Consider the following 14,829-nt stretch of genomic DNA (forward strand, 5'->3'; position numbering starts at 1 on the left):
TCCAAAGGTATCATGAAGACAGGACACGAAAAACTGATAGTAACAACACCACCACATAGCACAGAAAGGCTGATAATTAGAAGGCAATATTATTGATACCGGTGTAAAGAAAAAAAAAAATCTATGGCAGCTTTTAAAAGCATCTTTTTTCCCAAAGCCAAAATTTGATTTCTTTGCATAGGGCACTTGGTTTCGGAAAATGGACAGGATATATGAATGACACGGTACCTGTACACTGTTAGGCATGACACGAGCATTTGGAGACAACGACAACATGCATTCATATTCCCAAATAATACGGCTCAAGAAGGAATCAAACAAACAGAAAAACCCACACAATGTAAGAGTAGCACAAATAATTCCATATAAACAGCTTAGAAGATTTGGGTTTCTTATTATTAGAAAACAGTATAGCTATCAGATCCGCAGACATATATCTGATTCATCAGCCTTGAACACTCAGCTTCTTGGCACCTTTAAATGTCTATACTTACACAATGTCTGACACCTTTCTTCAGAGCGAACTCTGTTTTGGTGACACTCTCAACGCTGGACTTCTAGGACATGCAAATAATATTGAAAAGTGGCCCTGTGCATCCTTCCATTTCTGTTAGGTCTAGGCCTGGAAGCGTAAGACTGCTGATTTATTCATGAGTTTTCTGAGCAGGACTAGTGGCTGCTTTGTGTCAGCTGAATAGGACAGTAATTTAATCTCCAAATGGGACCTGTTTATCTGAACAACGCATTAAGGTGCATGCTATATGCTAATGAGTATGGGGCTCTGGAAACAAGGCACCCATTTTCACAGGGAAAAAAATGTTTCGACAGGTACTGCCATGTAGAGAGGCCAGCTTTTCCTAAAGTCCCTTCCGGAAGGATAGCCACTTTATTTACACACAATACTTACAATCCACAACCTCCAAGGCAAAAAAATTCTTAATATATGTTCTGTAAATATTTAGGGATTTGAACAAATTTATAACGTGGGAAGTCCAAATGAATTCAGTGCATTTTTTCTCCTGTGTGTGAACTTTCTTCATATTCTCTGGTGTCTGCAGGAATGAAACCTCTGCTTGTACAGTATCTCACTTGGTCTTACACGCTGTTCCATTGCAACTGGTCAACTATACTAACTTTGTGGACTGTAACCTCTTTGGGACAGCGACTGTGTTTTTATTCTACCTCTTTACATCTTTTAAAATAATGATGTCCTGGACTATTACTTGGATCCCTAAAGTACTAAAACTATGTGAAGAATAAATAACTCCACTACTATCTACTTTGGAACTATCACAAAATATGGAAACTACCGCCTCATCTTCACTGGCTTTAAACCACAGCAGATATGCTCAAAAACAATATATTGATCTATTTAAAAATCTTATTGCATTACCATATTGCAGTAGCACACACATCTATCTTACCTATCTATCTACAGATATTTATATATATTTATGGTGGCAACCAGCTTTAAAAAGCCATCCCACTGAAAATGCACAGCCTCTATCACTGACTTTTAATTTATGTCTGTATGGTGCTAGCTCACTGGAACATCTCTCTAGATAGAGGCTTACAGTAAGAGAAAGGCTTATCGGTAGATAGATAGATAGATGTTCCAGTGGGCTAGCACCATACAGGCATAGTAAAAATCAGTGATAGGGGCTGTGCATTTTGAGTGGGAGGGATTTTTAATGTTGGTTACCACCATAAACTGCAAGGCAGACAGTAAAACAAAACTAAGATGGAGCTTTGGGAGAAAGGTGTCAGAAAAACCAGTCTACCTAATTCAGAGCTGGTTCCCTGCATCACCTGTCTTCTGCAATGCCAAGAGAGAGCTGGGGTGGTCTTTGAAGAAGAAAATGCCTTCAGCACTCTAGAGCTATAGGCACAAAAGATGAATCAACCTGCTGGTAGACAGGAGGCAGCAATTTGAAAGCAAGTGAGTGGGCCTGTGAGCACTGATGATTTATAGCCTTGCAGAACACCACTGGAGGGGAACGATACAGTATGTCAGGCTTTCATTCAAATGAACAGGAAAGGACAAATACAATAAAACAATGGAGGAAAAACATGCTGGTTCTTTTTTTCCCCCTAGACTCTTCCTGGGTATAACAAGTGGGTGTCCCAGGACCGGCCTAAAAGTAGGTCCACCAAGGTGTCCTAGGGCCGGCCAGCCACCCTCCTCCTCTCCTGCCATGCCCTGACATTACTAATTATCCAATGTTGTGGAATAAACCCCATCCAGAGATGGTGCAATCACCTATCCTGGAAATCTTCAAGAGGAGATTGGCTGATCACTTAGCTGGGGTCACCTGACCCCAGGTGTCTTTCCTGCCTAGTGCAGGGGGGCTGGACATGATGATCTTGCAAGGTCCTTTCCAGCCCCTTACAATCTATGAATCAGGTGGGAGGGTGTCCATTTATCTTCCCTGATGTCAAGGGCCTATGTATATGACTCCAACCTTCCTTTATCGTATCCCATGCCTCACAGATGTTTCCTCCAGCTAGCTAGCACTGGGTTCTCTCTCTCTACACACACACACACACACACACTTGGGGCTCCAAACCCACCTCAAAGTAAGAGTGAGGCTTACAGTAAAAGAGAGGCTTACAGCTCCAAGCCCTGCCCCCAAGCCCTCTCTGGACTATCCCCTTATCCCTGGCCCTGCGAGCTTCCTTAATAGCTCCCCAAGGCTCAGGACACCACCCTCCTGGAGCGTCACTCTGGCTCACTATATGCAGCCTCAGGACTCTACTGTGAAACTGGGCATTGCCACAGGTCCCACCAGCTCAGCTGGACCCTACCTCAGTACTCACAGTGAGTCTGGACTACCCATTCCTTGATCTCACCCACCAGGGATGTGGGGCCGGGGTTAGAAGGTGCCCTATACTCACCTTTCACTGGGACAGTGACTGGCCTGGCATTTCTGGCGGACAGTCCTGCCACAGAACCTCACCAGACCACCTATCCTGGGCAGGGTGCAGTTTCTGGTCATGCCCGGGGCCACAGGGCCTCCTCCTTCCCCAGCCCTTACATCCAAGGATGTTTCACGGGCAGCATCTCAGCCAAGTGCTGTTCCTTTGGCTGCAGCAGCAAGCTCCTGCCCCTTTGCAGTTCAGGGCTCAGCTCTCATGGAGCACTGGTGGACCCTGCTCCCAATCAGGCCACACTGCCTACTTAGCATTGCATGGAAGCTGCAGGCTGCCTAGCTGCCACTCAGACCCCTACTAATAACAGAACACCCTGTGCTCTGTCTCACTGGGTATGTTTAGTAGCCCTACTGGGCAGAAGCGTCTCTGGGGAATAAACTCTTAAAAATAATTAATCCAACACATAATCACAGGGAGAATTAAAAGAAAATGAACCCAGAGCCCATAAAACTGATTCTTGATCTTAGGCAAGGCAGTTCAGGTGAATATGTGAAATGTCCTTTTGATAACCTCAAGGACTGGAGAAACAGAAATGAGATGAATTCCAGTAGTACAAAGTACAAGGTAATGCATGCAGGAATGAATAACAAACATTTCTGCTATGACCTGGAAGTTCATTGTTTGGAAATGACAAAAGAGGGGAAAGACCTAGTTGTATTGATCCTGTGATCAGCTGTAAGTCACTGATGTGATGCAGCTATCAAAAGGTGCAAGGAAGTATGAGGACAACCATTTCCAGGAGGGACAGGGAAGCATGATATCGTACATAGTACAAGGCATTGTGAGATTTCATCCGTGTACAATTCTGGTCACCCTTGTACAAGATGGATGCATTCAAAGAGAAACAGAGAAGGCTGATGGGATGACCAGGGGACTGAAAAACCTATCAGAAAGAAGGCTATAAGAGCTTGGCCAAACAAAAGCTAAGAAGGGATAAATCATCTATAAATATATGAGGGAGAGGTGTTTGAAAAGAGCTATTTAAACCAATGAACAGTGTTGGCATAAAGTTAGCCAAGAATAAGTTTGGATTGAAGGTTAGAAATAGTCTTCTCATTGTCAGAGCAGTGAGGTTTGGAACACCCTTCCAGGAGCAGGAATGAAGGCAAAAAACCTAACTACCTCTCAAGATGGAGTTTGATTATGTGACAAGGCTAGGTAGATGATGCAGGAAACCTGCAAGATCAGGAGACTGGACTCAGTGACCTTCTTCCACTCCTATGTAAGAGCCAAAGCCCTTAAGCAACCTACTATATTACTGGCAAATTATTCTTGGCTAAGGATCAATTATAATCTGAATTTATATACCTGGATCCTTTTTATAAGCAGAAACATTATTAAACAAAGAATATGAAAAATCCTGCCTTATCTCCATCCTTTATCCATCTTATGCCTATTCAGAAAAAACTGTGAAAGTATCACAAAAAAGAAAACATTCATGATTGTTTTTGTCATACTTTTCATCTCAACTTTCTAACCAGCTTTCCTTTAAGTGACTTAACAAACCATGACCAGTAAGTAAGCTCTTAGGGTTAGCATGTTCATACACTGGCGCGAGACTTAACTTTGCCATAGTACACAGACATGCACCCACACTGCACAGTGTGCAGTATGATGGAGAATAGGTTTAGGTTAGAGATCATAAGGCAATACTTTACAGTTAAGGTGGCCAAAATCTGGAACCAACTTCCCAGGGAAGTGGTCCTCACCCTGACCTTGGGCAAATTCAACAGGAGGTTGAATGATCACCTGTCTGGGGTTTTGTGAACCCAACATTCATTCCTGCCTGTGGCGGGGGGTCAGGCTAGATTATCTGTTCAGGTCCCTCCTGACCCTAGCTACTATGAAACTATAATTTCAGTTACTGTGCAATAAATGCACATGTGTAGATGTGCCCAGATAGTATTTATGGAACCTGGGCATCTGAACTACATGATACCCATGTATCATATGGTTATCCATGTAACCATGTATGCATATGTACTTGTTGTGCATGGTTTTATATTTAGGACTCAGTATTGCAGACTGCCATCCACCCTTAACTTTATGCAGCATGGACAGACCCATCTACTTCACAGGTACTAGTGTTTAAAACTAGACTGGTGCATATTTTTTTCATGGTTCAAGCCTTAGAACCTAAACTCTTTGCTACAGGGATTATTTGGCTTTGAGATGTTACCTCAGTACAAATATGAACACCACTATCTGCTCTTGACACTATTACAAGTTTTTTTTGTCTTAGATGGAGCTTTCCCACATGCAGAATTGGGAGCAAGGCACCACATTTTTAAATGCATTCAAGCCTAGATGTTTCAGTACTCATCACTTAAAACTGGATTTTCAAAAAGTTCAGTTACCACCTGGATTCCTAAGAAAGGGCCACATTTTCAAAAGGACTCAGCTGCTCCTATTGTGGCATTTAATGCTGAGTTTCTTTATGTATTTATCAGATTTATATGTTACCCTTCCCAACAAAGCTCAGGGAGGCTTTCAGTAAGAGAACAAAATAACTTATAAAACAAGAAAGTTTTAGAAATCATTTAGGTCTACTAATCCACTATGCACAGAGGTAAGTATGTGGCTCTGAAAGGTCAGTTCTTTCTATGACTAATATTCAGGAGAAAATTTTCCTTTGAAAAACTTCAAATAAAAACAGACATGCTTTCTAGCAGATCTTTTCCAGGGCAGCATAATTGGGACCAAACGATAACTGAAAAAGCAAAGGAAAGAACAGTCAAGGTAGAAGGTCAGAGTCAAGCTCTGAAAGAGAATATAGTAAGGCCAAGCAATATATAGCAACGACACTAGGCACATCTACACAAGATGCTAAATGCGCAGTAGACTCATTCTAGTCTACTACGCAACAGCGCATCGTGGCAAAAGCCGTGCTATTGTGCTAACGCACAACAGAATTAGTCTACTACACATTAGCATCACTTAAAAGGCATGCAGCAGTGCTACTGCACAGTTACGTAGTACCTGTTATTACAGGTACTAAACTTAATGTGCAGTAACCATGGTGCATTAATGCACGTGTAATGCACTGTTGACTACTGCAAAGCAACGCCAAGTGGGACCAAACTCACAATGTCTATTTAACTCTTTTATACTTTCTCTTTCATCTTTTCATTCCTAACAGCAATTTAGTCCTACTCCTTATATCCTTCCCTTGCATGATTTCCTTTTCTAACCATGCATGAATATAAAGAAATGAAAATGCTCAACTCCAGCTGTAAAGAGAGAGCTGGCACTTGTCCCACTCCTTTCAACACAGAGCAAAGGGCTGTTTTTGAGCTCCAATCACTAATTTGGGGCTCTTATGATTATGAGAGCTCAGCACAAATTTTAACTTGCAGGTGGTTAGAACTTCCTCCTTGGCAGTAGGATAGGAAGAGGTGGATAGTCCTAATCCAGCTGGTCATAACCCAGTCCTTGATTAGGAGTATAGCTATTAGGGGTGTGCGAAACGGGCCATATTCGATTCAGATTCAGCCTGAATCAGGGACAGCGATTCGATCAATTGATTCAGATCACTGTCCCCAATTTGATTCAGCTGAATCTGAAGATTCGATGCTCATTCAGAGAATCAACTATTTGAACAAAGACACAGCTTTAAATGTTTTTTCTACATACCTTGAGGTACCAGGCACGTCTCATGAATGCGGCAATGCTGGGGCAGATGGAGTGTCCACAGAAGCATGGGGGGGCCCCCCACGTATGTGGCGGCGAACCCAGAAGTGGACTGGAGTACTTCCAGTCCACTTCCAGGTCCACCACTAAACACCCAGAGCCTTCCCTGAACCCTCCTGGCTCTGCGATCAGCTCAGGAAGCACCAGTCACTGGGATGGGGAGGGTGCAGGGGAGCCCCTTGGCACGCTCCCTATTGGACCCGGAAGAGCTTCTGGTCCACTTCCGGGTCTGCTGCCGAGTGCACTGGGGACCCCCCCCCATGCTCTTGTGGGACACTCCATGCACCCCACCATCACAGCATTCACAAGCTGCCTGGTACCTTGAGGTATACAGGAAAAACATTTAAAGCTGTGTTTATGTCTGAATTGCAGAATCTTTCAGAATCTCTCCAAATCGATTCGGAGGGCTCTGATTCAATTCGGAGAGATGAAAGGGTCTCCTGACTCAATTCAGGATTCAGAGATTTGACCACCGAATCAGGCCAAATCTCCGCTGAATCGAATCAGGGATCAAAGCTTCGCACAGCCCTAATAGCTATATAGCTCACCATAGTTCTGGTTCCATCACACCAGTGTGAATCGAGAGTAATTTCCCCAAGGTAAACTGGTGAGAGATCAGATTCAGGGCTCTTTATGTGCAACACAGCCACCAGCTATCTGATAAATGTAGGAAACGAACCAGTGAGATTAGCCAAACATCTCTAGGCAGCTTTGTGTCACATCCAAGCCAGATATCCCTAGCATTTTGCTTTACAACCACATGCAAATCTTTGAGAATTATGCAGTACTTTCTGAATCTGTACATGTGGCTGGAGCTCTGTGCGTTTTGTCTGGCCTCAGATAGAGAAAGAATAGCTCGAGTTCAAGCGACATGGTCCTCCTCAGCCTAATGAGGTACAAGGAATGCTGAGCAAATAGATTGCAAGACACGGGAATACAGTCTCTCTTGAAAATGTTTAGATGTTCATCATGTTAAGCATAAGACATTGCATAGAAGTGGTGTCAATTTAGTAGAAGACGTGGACATGAGAGCTTTAATTGAAAAACTTATATAGAAATTGTTCAGCTTGAAGTTTTTCAGTTAAAAGGGGGAATCTTGTATGGCAGGACTGATATGCAAGTGAAAATGCTTCAGCAGTACAATGCCCCGGTAGAGTTATCCTAAGAAAATGATACCCTACAGACACCCAGCTGCTCATGTGCACTTATACCATATAAATTCATGATGATCTTACCATGCATCTTGCTCTTTTCTTTCCGATTATATTAGGGTATCGGTAAGAGAATGTAAGGAACAGAATCATGGAAGCATAGAAGATTAGGGTTGAAGGGACCTCAGGATGTCGCATCTAGTCCAACCTCCTGCTCAAAGCAGGACCATCCTCAACTACGAAATCCCAGCAAAGGCTTTGTCTAGCCTGGTCTTAAAAACCTCCAATGATGGAGCTTCCACAATGTCTCTTGGTAGCTTGTTCCAGTGTTTTACTTTACCCTTAGTGAGAAAGTTTTTTCCTAGTATCTAACCCAAAATTCTCTTTCTGCAACTTGAATGAATACTAGTGATGCATGGCTTTTACTTAGATATTTTTATATTCTCAAAGCAGCACAAAAAACATGAACTGATGCACAGCAGGGACTTGCATCCATAGACCGCTCAGGAGGCTGCTCAAAACACAGATATTCTGGAGACCCCTTGGTCTCCTGGCTTCAGCTCTTTTAAAGGGACCCACTGCACCAGTGGCAGACAGGAGCTGGGAACAGTTCAGTTGTGCACCATGAACATAGCCCTCGCTCCCCTACCCTCCAGCTTCGTTGCTGGAGATGCATCATCGAAGCTCCTCAACTTGTACCAGGAGGAAGAGTGTAGAGTTGACTAATACTACAGTGGCTCCAGCCAAGCGGCTCCCAACAACTTTCCAAGCAGGGGAAAAGCAAGGAGAATATTTTGGGGCAGATACATGTCACAGGTGACAACAGACACTGGAGAGCAGTAAAAACGGGATTAGAGTCTAGGGAATTCATGGTCCTCAATGCCCGCATTCATTTCTGTAAACCATGCTGTTTCTCATACCATCTTTGGCTATTTGTAGACATGCTCCCCATTTTCTAAACTGTGTTAACTGATTCACATCACACAACTGGAAATAAATTTCAATTTGAATTTAGGTTAATAGACAACCATTGACCATCAGGGAGGTTTTCCTGCACTTCTGCACTACAGGGCCCCCAAACTGGGCTAACTTGCTACACCTGGTGGTGGGCACGAGCAACAGCAAGCCCTAGATACCTGCGGGATATACAACTCAATTGATACAATTTAAATTGCCTAGTTTGGGCTGCTTTAGTTTGCATTAACTTTAATCCTCATTCAGTGAGGCTTACTTCATTCAAACTGGAGCCAATTTTAATTTGGACTACAGAGGTCTATGTGTATATAGGGACGGACGTAGTCCGGATTAAACGTAGAAAAATGTAACGTCTGTAAACAGCCTTTAATGCCAAATGTCTAGGTGGAGACAAGTTGTACCTGTGAGTTTCTTCATGCGCAACCAAAATATGCAGCTACCACAAGAGCAAAACAGAACAGTCCATGAAACCTTCGTAGAAACACTAGACAGGAGCTCACAGCAGGAAACTGAAACTGCAGATGGAATTCAGTCAGTCAGAATGGGTCAAAATTTGCAATTCTCACCGAGGTCAATGGGATTTTACTTATTTAAGGATGGCAATCTGACCCAATGCAAACAACACGAGGAGTATCAGAGTAAATACCTTCCTCCTGTGAAAAATGCCCTGGGCTCCTTAATGACTACAAATAGCCAGGAGCTGGGTATTGCATCTCCTCCTAAAGAGCAGCAGGACACCTCTGACTCAGACAGGGCACCAATTAAAAATCGAGGGAGAAAGAAACTGGGCATTTTATGATTCCCAATATCACAGCTTGCAACTCCAAGTGTTTCTTTTGTGGTTTCCTGTGAAAAAACCAACCTAAAGCCTGACCTTGTTTAGTTTGTGAGATTTGTCAAGGTCACATAGCAGAATGGTACTGCTGCAGGCAGCCACCTTTACAAATTAAATGCACAGCACACAAACAGAGCACTTGTATCCTTCACATGTCCCAAACAAGAGGAAAAGCCGTTTCATGGGCTTGCAAAATAACTTCCTTTCTTATGCTGTGTATTGTGAAAGAATCCTTGTTGTTATTTAAGACTCTGCATTGCCATAGGGTTTTGGCAGTGACACCAGTTGATCTGAATACCCTGGCACAAGAGAACAAGTGAGGTCAGATATAAGTGTACATGCAGGGGATAAAGGGAACAGCCTGTCTTCAGCTTTGCATCGAAGAGAAGTTTGTAGGGTAGCTCTAAGTGCAAGAGCCTAGGAATACTTTGTTCAGCATAAAGCAGAGCCAATAAAATAAATACTGTCGAAAGAGCAAGGTCAAAATTGCTTGCATTATCTCATAATGTCGCTGTCCTCCTTTTTCGTTAAACAAAAGGAAGAAACTCTCTTATTCAGTAGACTCACACTGCAAGCAACGGGCATTTAAAACCCACCCCGCAAACAACCAACTATGTAATAATTCCAAGGCTGGTGTCACCTGGGAACCGATCATTCCTTTCCATCGCTGACATCAGGATTGCTGCTCTCAGGCAGTAAAATGATAAAAAAGGAGTTTGAACATGAAATTGCAGAACAAGAAATCACCCACAGCCTGGATTGTGTTAAATGTGATCTACAGATTTTAATCCCATTACTAGGAATATTTTTTGTGCCACTTCGCTCCTTTGAGTTCTTCACTTGTTTGCCTCTCTCAGCACTATCCTCCCTCCCTCTCCTCCCTGCCTTCCCATCTTTTGTTTTCAAATCACTCACTTCACTGTGTACCCTGCTCAGTGCTCGTCCCTTCACAGAACCTGATGAAGTGAGCTCAGATTCTCCAGCATTTCCTGCAGACCAGACTTCTTGACCAGCTTCCCTTTGGAAATAGCAGCAAAAGGCACTGAGTTGGCCATCAGGGATGTATGAAACAGTATCCAGCAGGCAGATCAGGGGCCCGCACCCCCAGGAGGAATCTGACACAGCCCCTGCAGTCCTCCTGGGGCTGTGGATGAACCCCGATTTGCCTGCCGCATGACAGGAGGCTGCTGCTGCTGGCTGAGACCAGTGCTGAAGCCAAGTAAGCCTTGCTTCAAAACTCAAAATGTTTCAAAACTTTCTAAACGTTTCGAGTGTCCTTGTTTCATTTCAAAGCTGTTTTGAAGGCTTTTGTTTAATTGCAATTTCGAAACACCATTGAAACAGCTTTGAAACGAAACACTGGGCAATATTTTGAACAGCCCCAATGACCATGAGTGTTGCCCATCTCCAAAAAGCAGCAGTTAAATTTTCCATTGGAAACATACTTATAGTTCAATAAAAGTATATTGAAATTGGTTATCATTTTCCACTGAAATTACGGTCCATTAGACATTTCTGACCACCTCCTAATTAAAACATTAGCGTCACAGCTAATAAGTTATCCAGATGGCATTAAGAACAGTGAGCATGAACTAGACACATTAGGCTCACCCTGCAGCTTATATTTCTTGTAGTAATAACTGCAAAATAAACACACACAAAAAGCAGGGGGAGGGTATATATTGGTCAAAACTACTTCATGAAACCATGTTTTTTTCAGTCCAAACATTCCATTAACTTTTTTGAGTTTATTTTCTCTCTACAATTTCCTCTCCTAATATGAAGAATTTAGCAAAATCTTTGCAAGTTCACAAATCAAGTATCCTCAGATTTAGTAATTATTGTATTTACTAGGACTGTCAGGGAACTCCTGGAAAGCTTCATAATTTTTACTCATTATTAGAGCCCCAATACTGAACAGACTTACAAACATGCTTAACTTCAGGCACATGGGTCATTAGTCCCACTGGGTGCAGGATGCTGTTTTAGTGGTGATGGTTCAAGAAATATGCAGACAGCAAGGGTTTCTTGGTGTGCGTGTGAGTGTGTGTGTGTGTTTTAATTCCATTAACATTAATGACTGTAAAACCCCAGAATGAAGTTAAGTCACTGCATTAGTGTGTGGGATCAAGTACCTGACTTTATCCATTCCCATTTCACCTAAGTACATCAAGCCACAAAGAAGATATATGGCACGTAATTAAGATAATATTTATGAGTTCAGATGACCCTGAATTTTACTCTGTTAGGAAGTCATAATACAAAACAATTAGCTAAATTAGGCCATCTCATTCTTAACCCTGGGAAAAAGCCTTTTAGCAGCTACAGAATCTATTTTTTCTCAGATGACTTAGCAAACACCAGTAATACAGACACATTTTCAAATTTCAACTTCCTCCCTCCATATAACTTAAAGTCTTAATACCCTTCTGAAACAGGAGTCCCCTCAGTCCTTGTCAACCTGGCTCTCTTTGAGCAATTCCCCCCCCCCCACTCCTTGCCTGCCATGCCTTGATGAAATGATACTTTCAGAAAAGGAAGGCTGCCCCAGGGCTTCCCAAGTCAGATGTTCTAATAAGCATCAGTGTCACTGCTCATACCCCTAAGGGCTAATCACATGGGCTCCCCAATACCCACACCCATGTTTCGCAGATGTCACATATACTACCCTACCCACCTCTACAGGCTATGGGCTCTTGGCTCTTTTCATCCTTATACTAGTCCCTGTCTTGGCCACTCTAGCCTCCTCAGTCTTTGGCTGTGGCCCTCCTGGCCTTTGCCCTTCTCTGTAGACCCTGGTCCTGCTCCTAGGCCAGTTGAAACCCATAGGCTCTCCAGCCTCGCCAATCTCCACTTGTGGTCCTTCTTGGTCTTCAGACCTTTCTGATCCCTGGCCCCACTCCTAGGCCAGTGAGACCTATGGGCACCCTGGCCCTACCTGCTCCCTGGGTCCTCTCCTCTTAAGCCCTCCTCCTCCCCTTAGCCCCTTCCTCAAACTTCCAGAGTTGCTTACGCCAGCTCAGATATTAACCAGGAGCCCCGATACCCACGTACCCCTCTCTCCATGGCTCTCAGGGCTAGCCTGCCTGACCACCTCAGGCCCAGGGATTATATTCTGCTATGTCCTGGAAAGAGAGACTTGCCCTACCCTTTGTTCCAAAAACTGCAAGCGCTTGTTATTTCAGTCATTCCAAATACCTGAGAGATAGAGAATAAGAGAAAATGATGTTTGAATTTGCAAAACAAATGCTGGTGTGTTTTTGATCCCCCACCCCACAAAAAAGAAGATTTCCTTTTACACAAATTCTGCACTCTGGGTTTGAAACTGGTGATAACTTGCTAGTTACACTAAGACTGCAAGTTAAGTGACACACTGTTCTCCGATATGTTGCAAAGACACGTTAGACTTTTGATCCCCATAGTGGACAGTTATCATTTGTTTAAACAGCTCACCATGGTGTTAAAGATACAATTGAAAATTGTGTCAGTGGCCATGTATATAACCCATTTTAAGATTCCATTTAAGAAAAAAATCTATATTTTTATAACCTTACAGAGCAAGGATAAGCAACCCTCAGCACACATGCCAATTAGTGGCACAGAGACATTTTCCTTGTCATGTCAGGAGGTGTGCCAAGGAAAATGTTTAAAGAAAAAAAAACTTTCAGTTGCTGCTCTGGGCTCTCTGGAGCAGTGACAACTCCCAACGCTGAGGCAGGCACCAGGGGCGGGGTCAGAAGAAGACAGACAGGGTCACAGGGATGCTGCCTGTGTTCTCTTGACCATGCCACTATGTCTGTGGTGGTGCACAGGGGAACCTGCAAAATCAAAGGAGCTGCCATGTAAAAAACGCCTGCTGATTCTGCAAGTTCCCCTGCATACCCCCGCCCCCCCCAACCACCACCACTACCACTGCTCTCTCCTGATCAGCACAGAGGCAAAAAACACTGTTTTAACTATAGTGCTGTTTTTGCTTCCCGGCTGGGCAGCAACAGAAAGTGGGCCTGCTGGGGCCCCTTGGCCAATCAGCAGCGAGCAACAAAAATGGTGCCATATTTATAACTATAGTTATTGCCTCTCTGTGGATCAGGAGCAAGGGGTGAGCACTCTTCTGCCAAACAAAGTTGGGGGGGACACACACAGGAAGCTGCAAAATTAAAGAAGCCACTGTGCAGCCCACTCTCCCTGTTGATTTGGTAGGTCCCTAATCAGGGGTGGCACTAGGGAGGGTTTGGGGGGCTATGGCCACCCCAAAATACACCTTAGTCCCCCCCATATCCACCCCTCCTAGCGCCACCCCCCAGGCCCCTACTGTCCACCCCACATGACTGAGCCCGCCCCACTCTCTCTCACAGTGGAGCCCCGCTGGGAAAAAGACTGGTGCAAGCCCTATCTCTAATCATGGGCAACTCATGGGGGAGGTACGGAGGGGTATGTGCTCTCCCAATTTCTGCCAAAGCCTTTGGCAGGGGCCCAAGCAGCTTGTGCTGCACTGTTGGTCAGGTCTGGGGCTGGGGCTGTGGCAAGCAACCTGAGCCCAGCCACCATGCCATGCAGCAAGCTTCCCCTGGTGTTGCCTCTGTACCTACCTGCATTGCTGGGTGGAATGGATGGAGGGAGGAGAAGGGACACCAGCAATAATGATGGCCACCACTGCCCTGTAGGCCCAGTGACCACCCTGCTCCCCCGCACACCTGCACTGCTGATGGGGGTGGGGGTGACTGGGCTGTGGCAGCTGCTCCTCATAGTTTCTTCCTTCTCTTTTCCTTCCCCACTCTCTGTTTTCCTTCCCCCCACCTTCCCTCTTCTCTTCACTTTTGTTCTTTCTCTCTCTTCATCCCCTCTTTATTTCCTCCTCTCTTTTTCTCTCAGTGCAAGATAATTACCAAAAAAAGAATATGAAACAGAGGTAGTGTATGAAGTTTTATTTATTGTCATCAGACTTAGAATTTTTAGAAAACTTAGTATTTACTGTAAAAAAAAATATGTTTATTAACTATATTAACATTAGGGCTATGCGAAGCTTCGGGTGTTGATTCAATCTGGAGGAGATTTGTCCCAATTCAGCAGCCAAATCTCCAAATCCAAATTGAATCAGGAGACCAATAAATAGGTCTGTATTGATTCAAAGCTCTCTGAATCAATTCTGAAAAGATTTGGAGAGCTTCAGAGATTCAGGCAGTCCCCACGCGCTGCTGCAGGGAGCTGGACCCAGAGTCCCTGCCGGTAAGTAAGGGGTGGGCTGGA

The sequence above is a fragment of the Crocodylus porosus genome, unplaced genomic scaffold, assembly GCF_001723895.1.
Source record: "Crocodylus porosus isolate Cpor-Errol unplaced genomic scaffold, CroPor_comp1, whole genome shotgun sequence".
Classification (NCBI taxonomy): Eukaryota; Metazoa; Chordata; order Crocodylia; family Crocodylidae; genus Crocodylus; species Crocodylus porosus.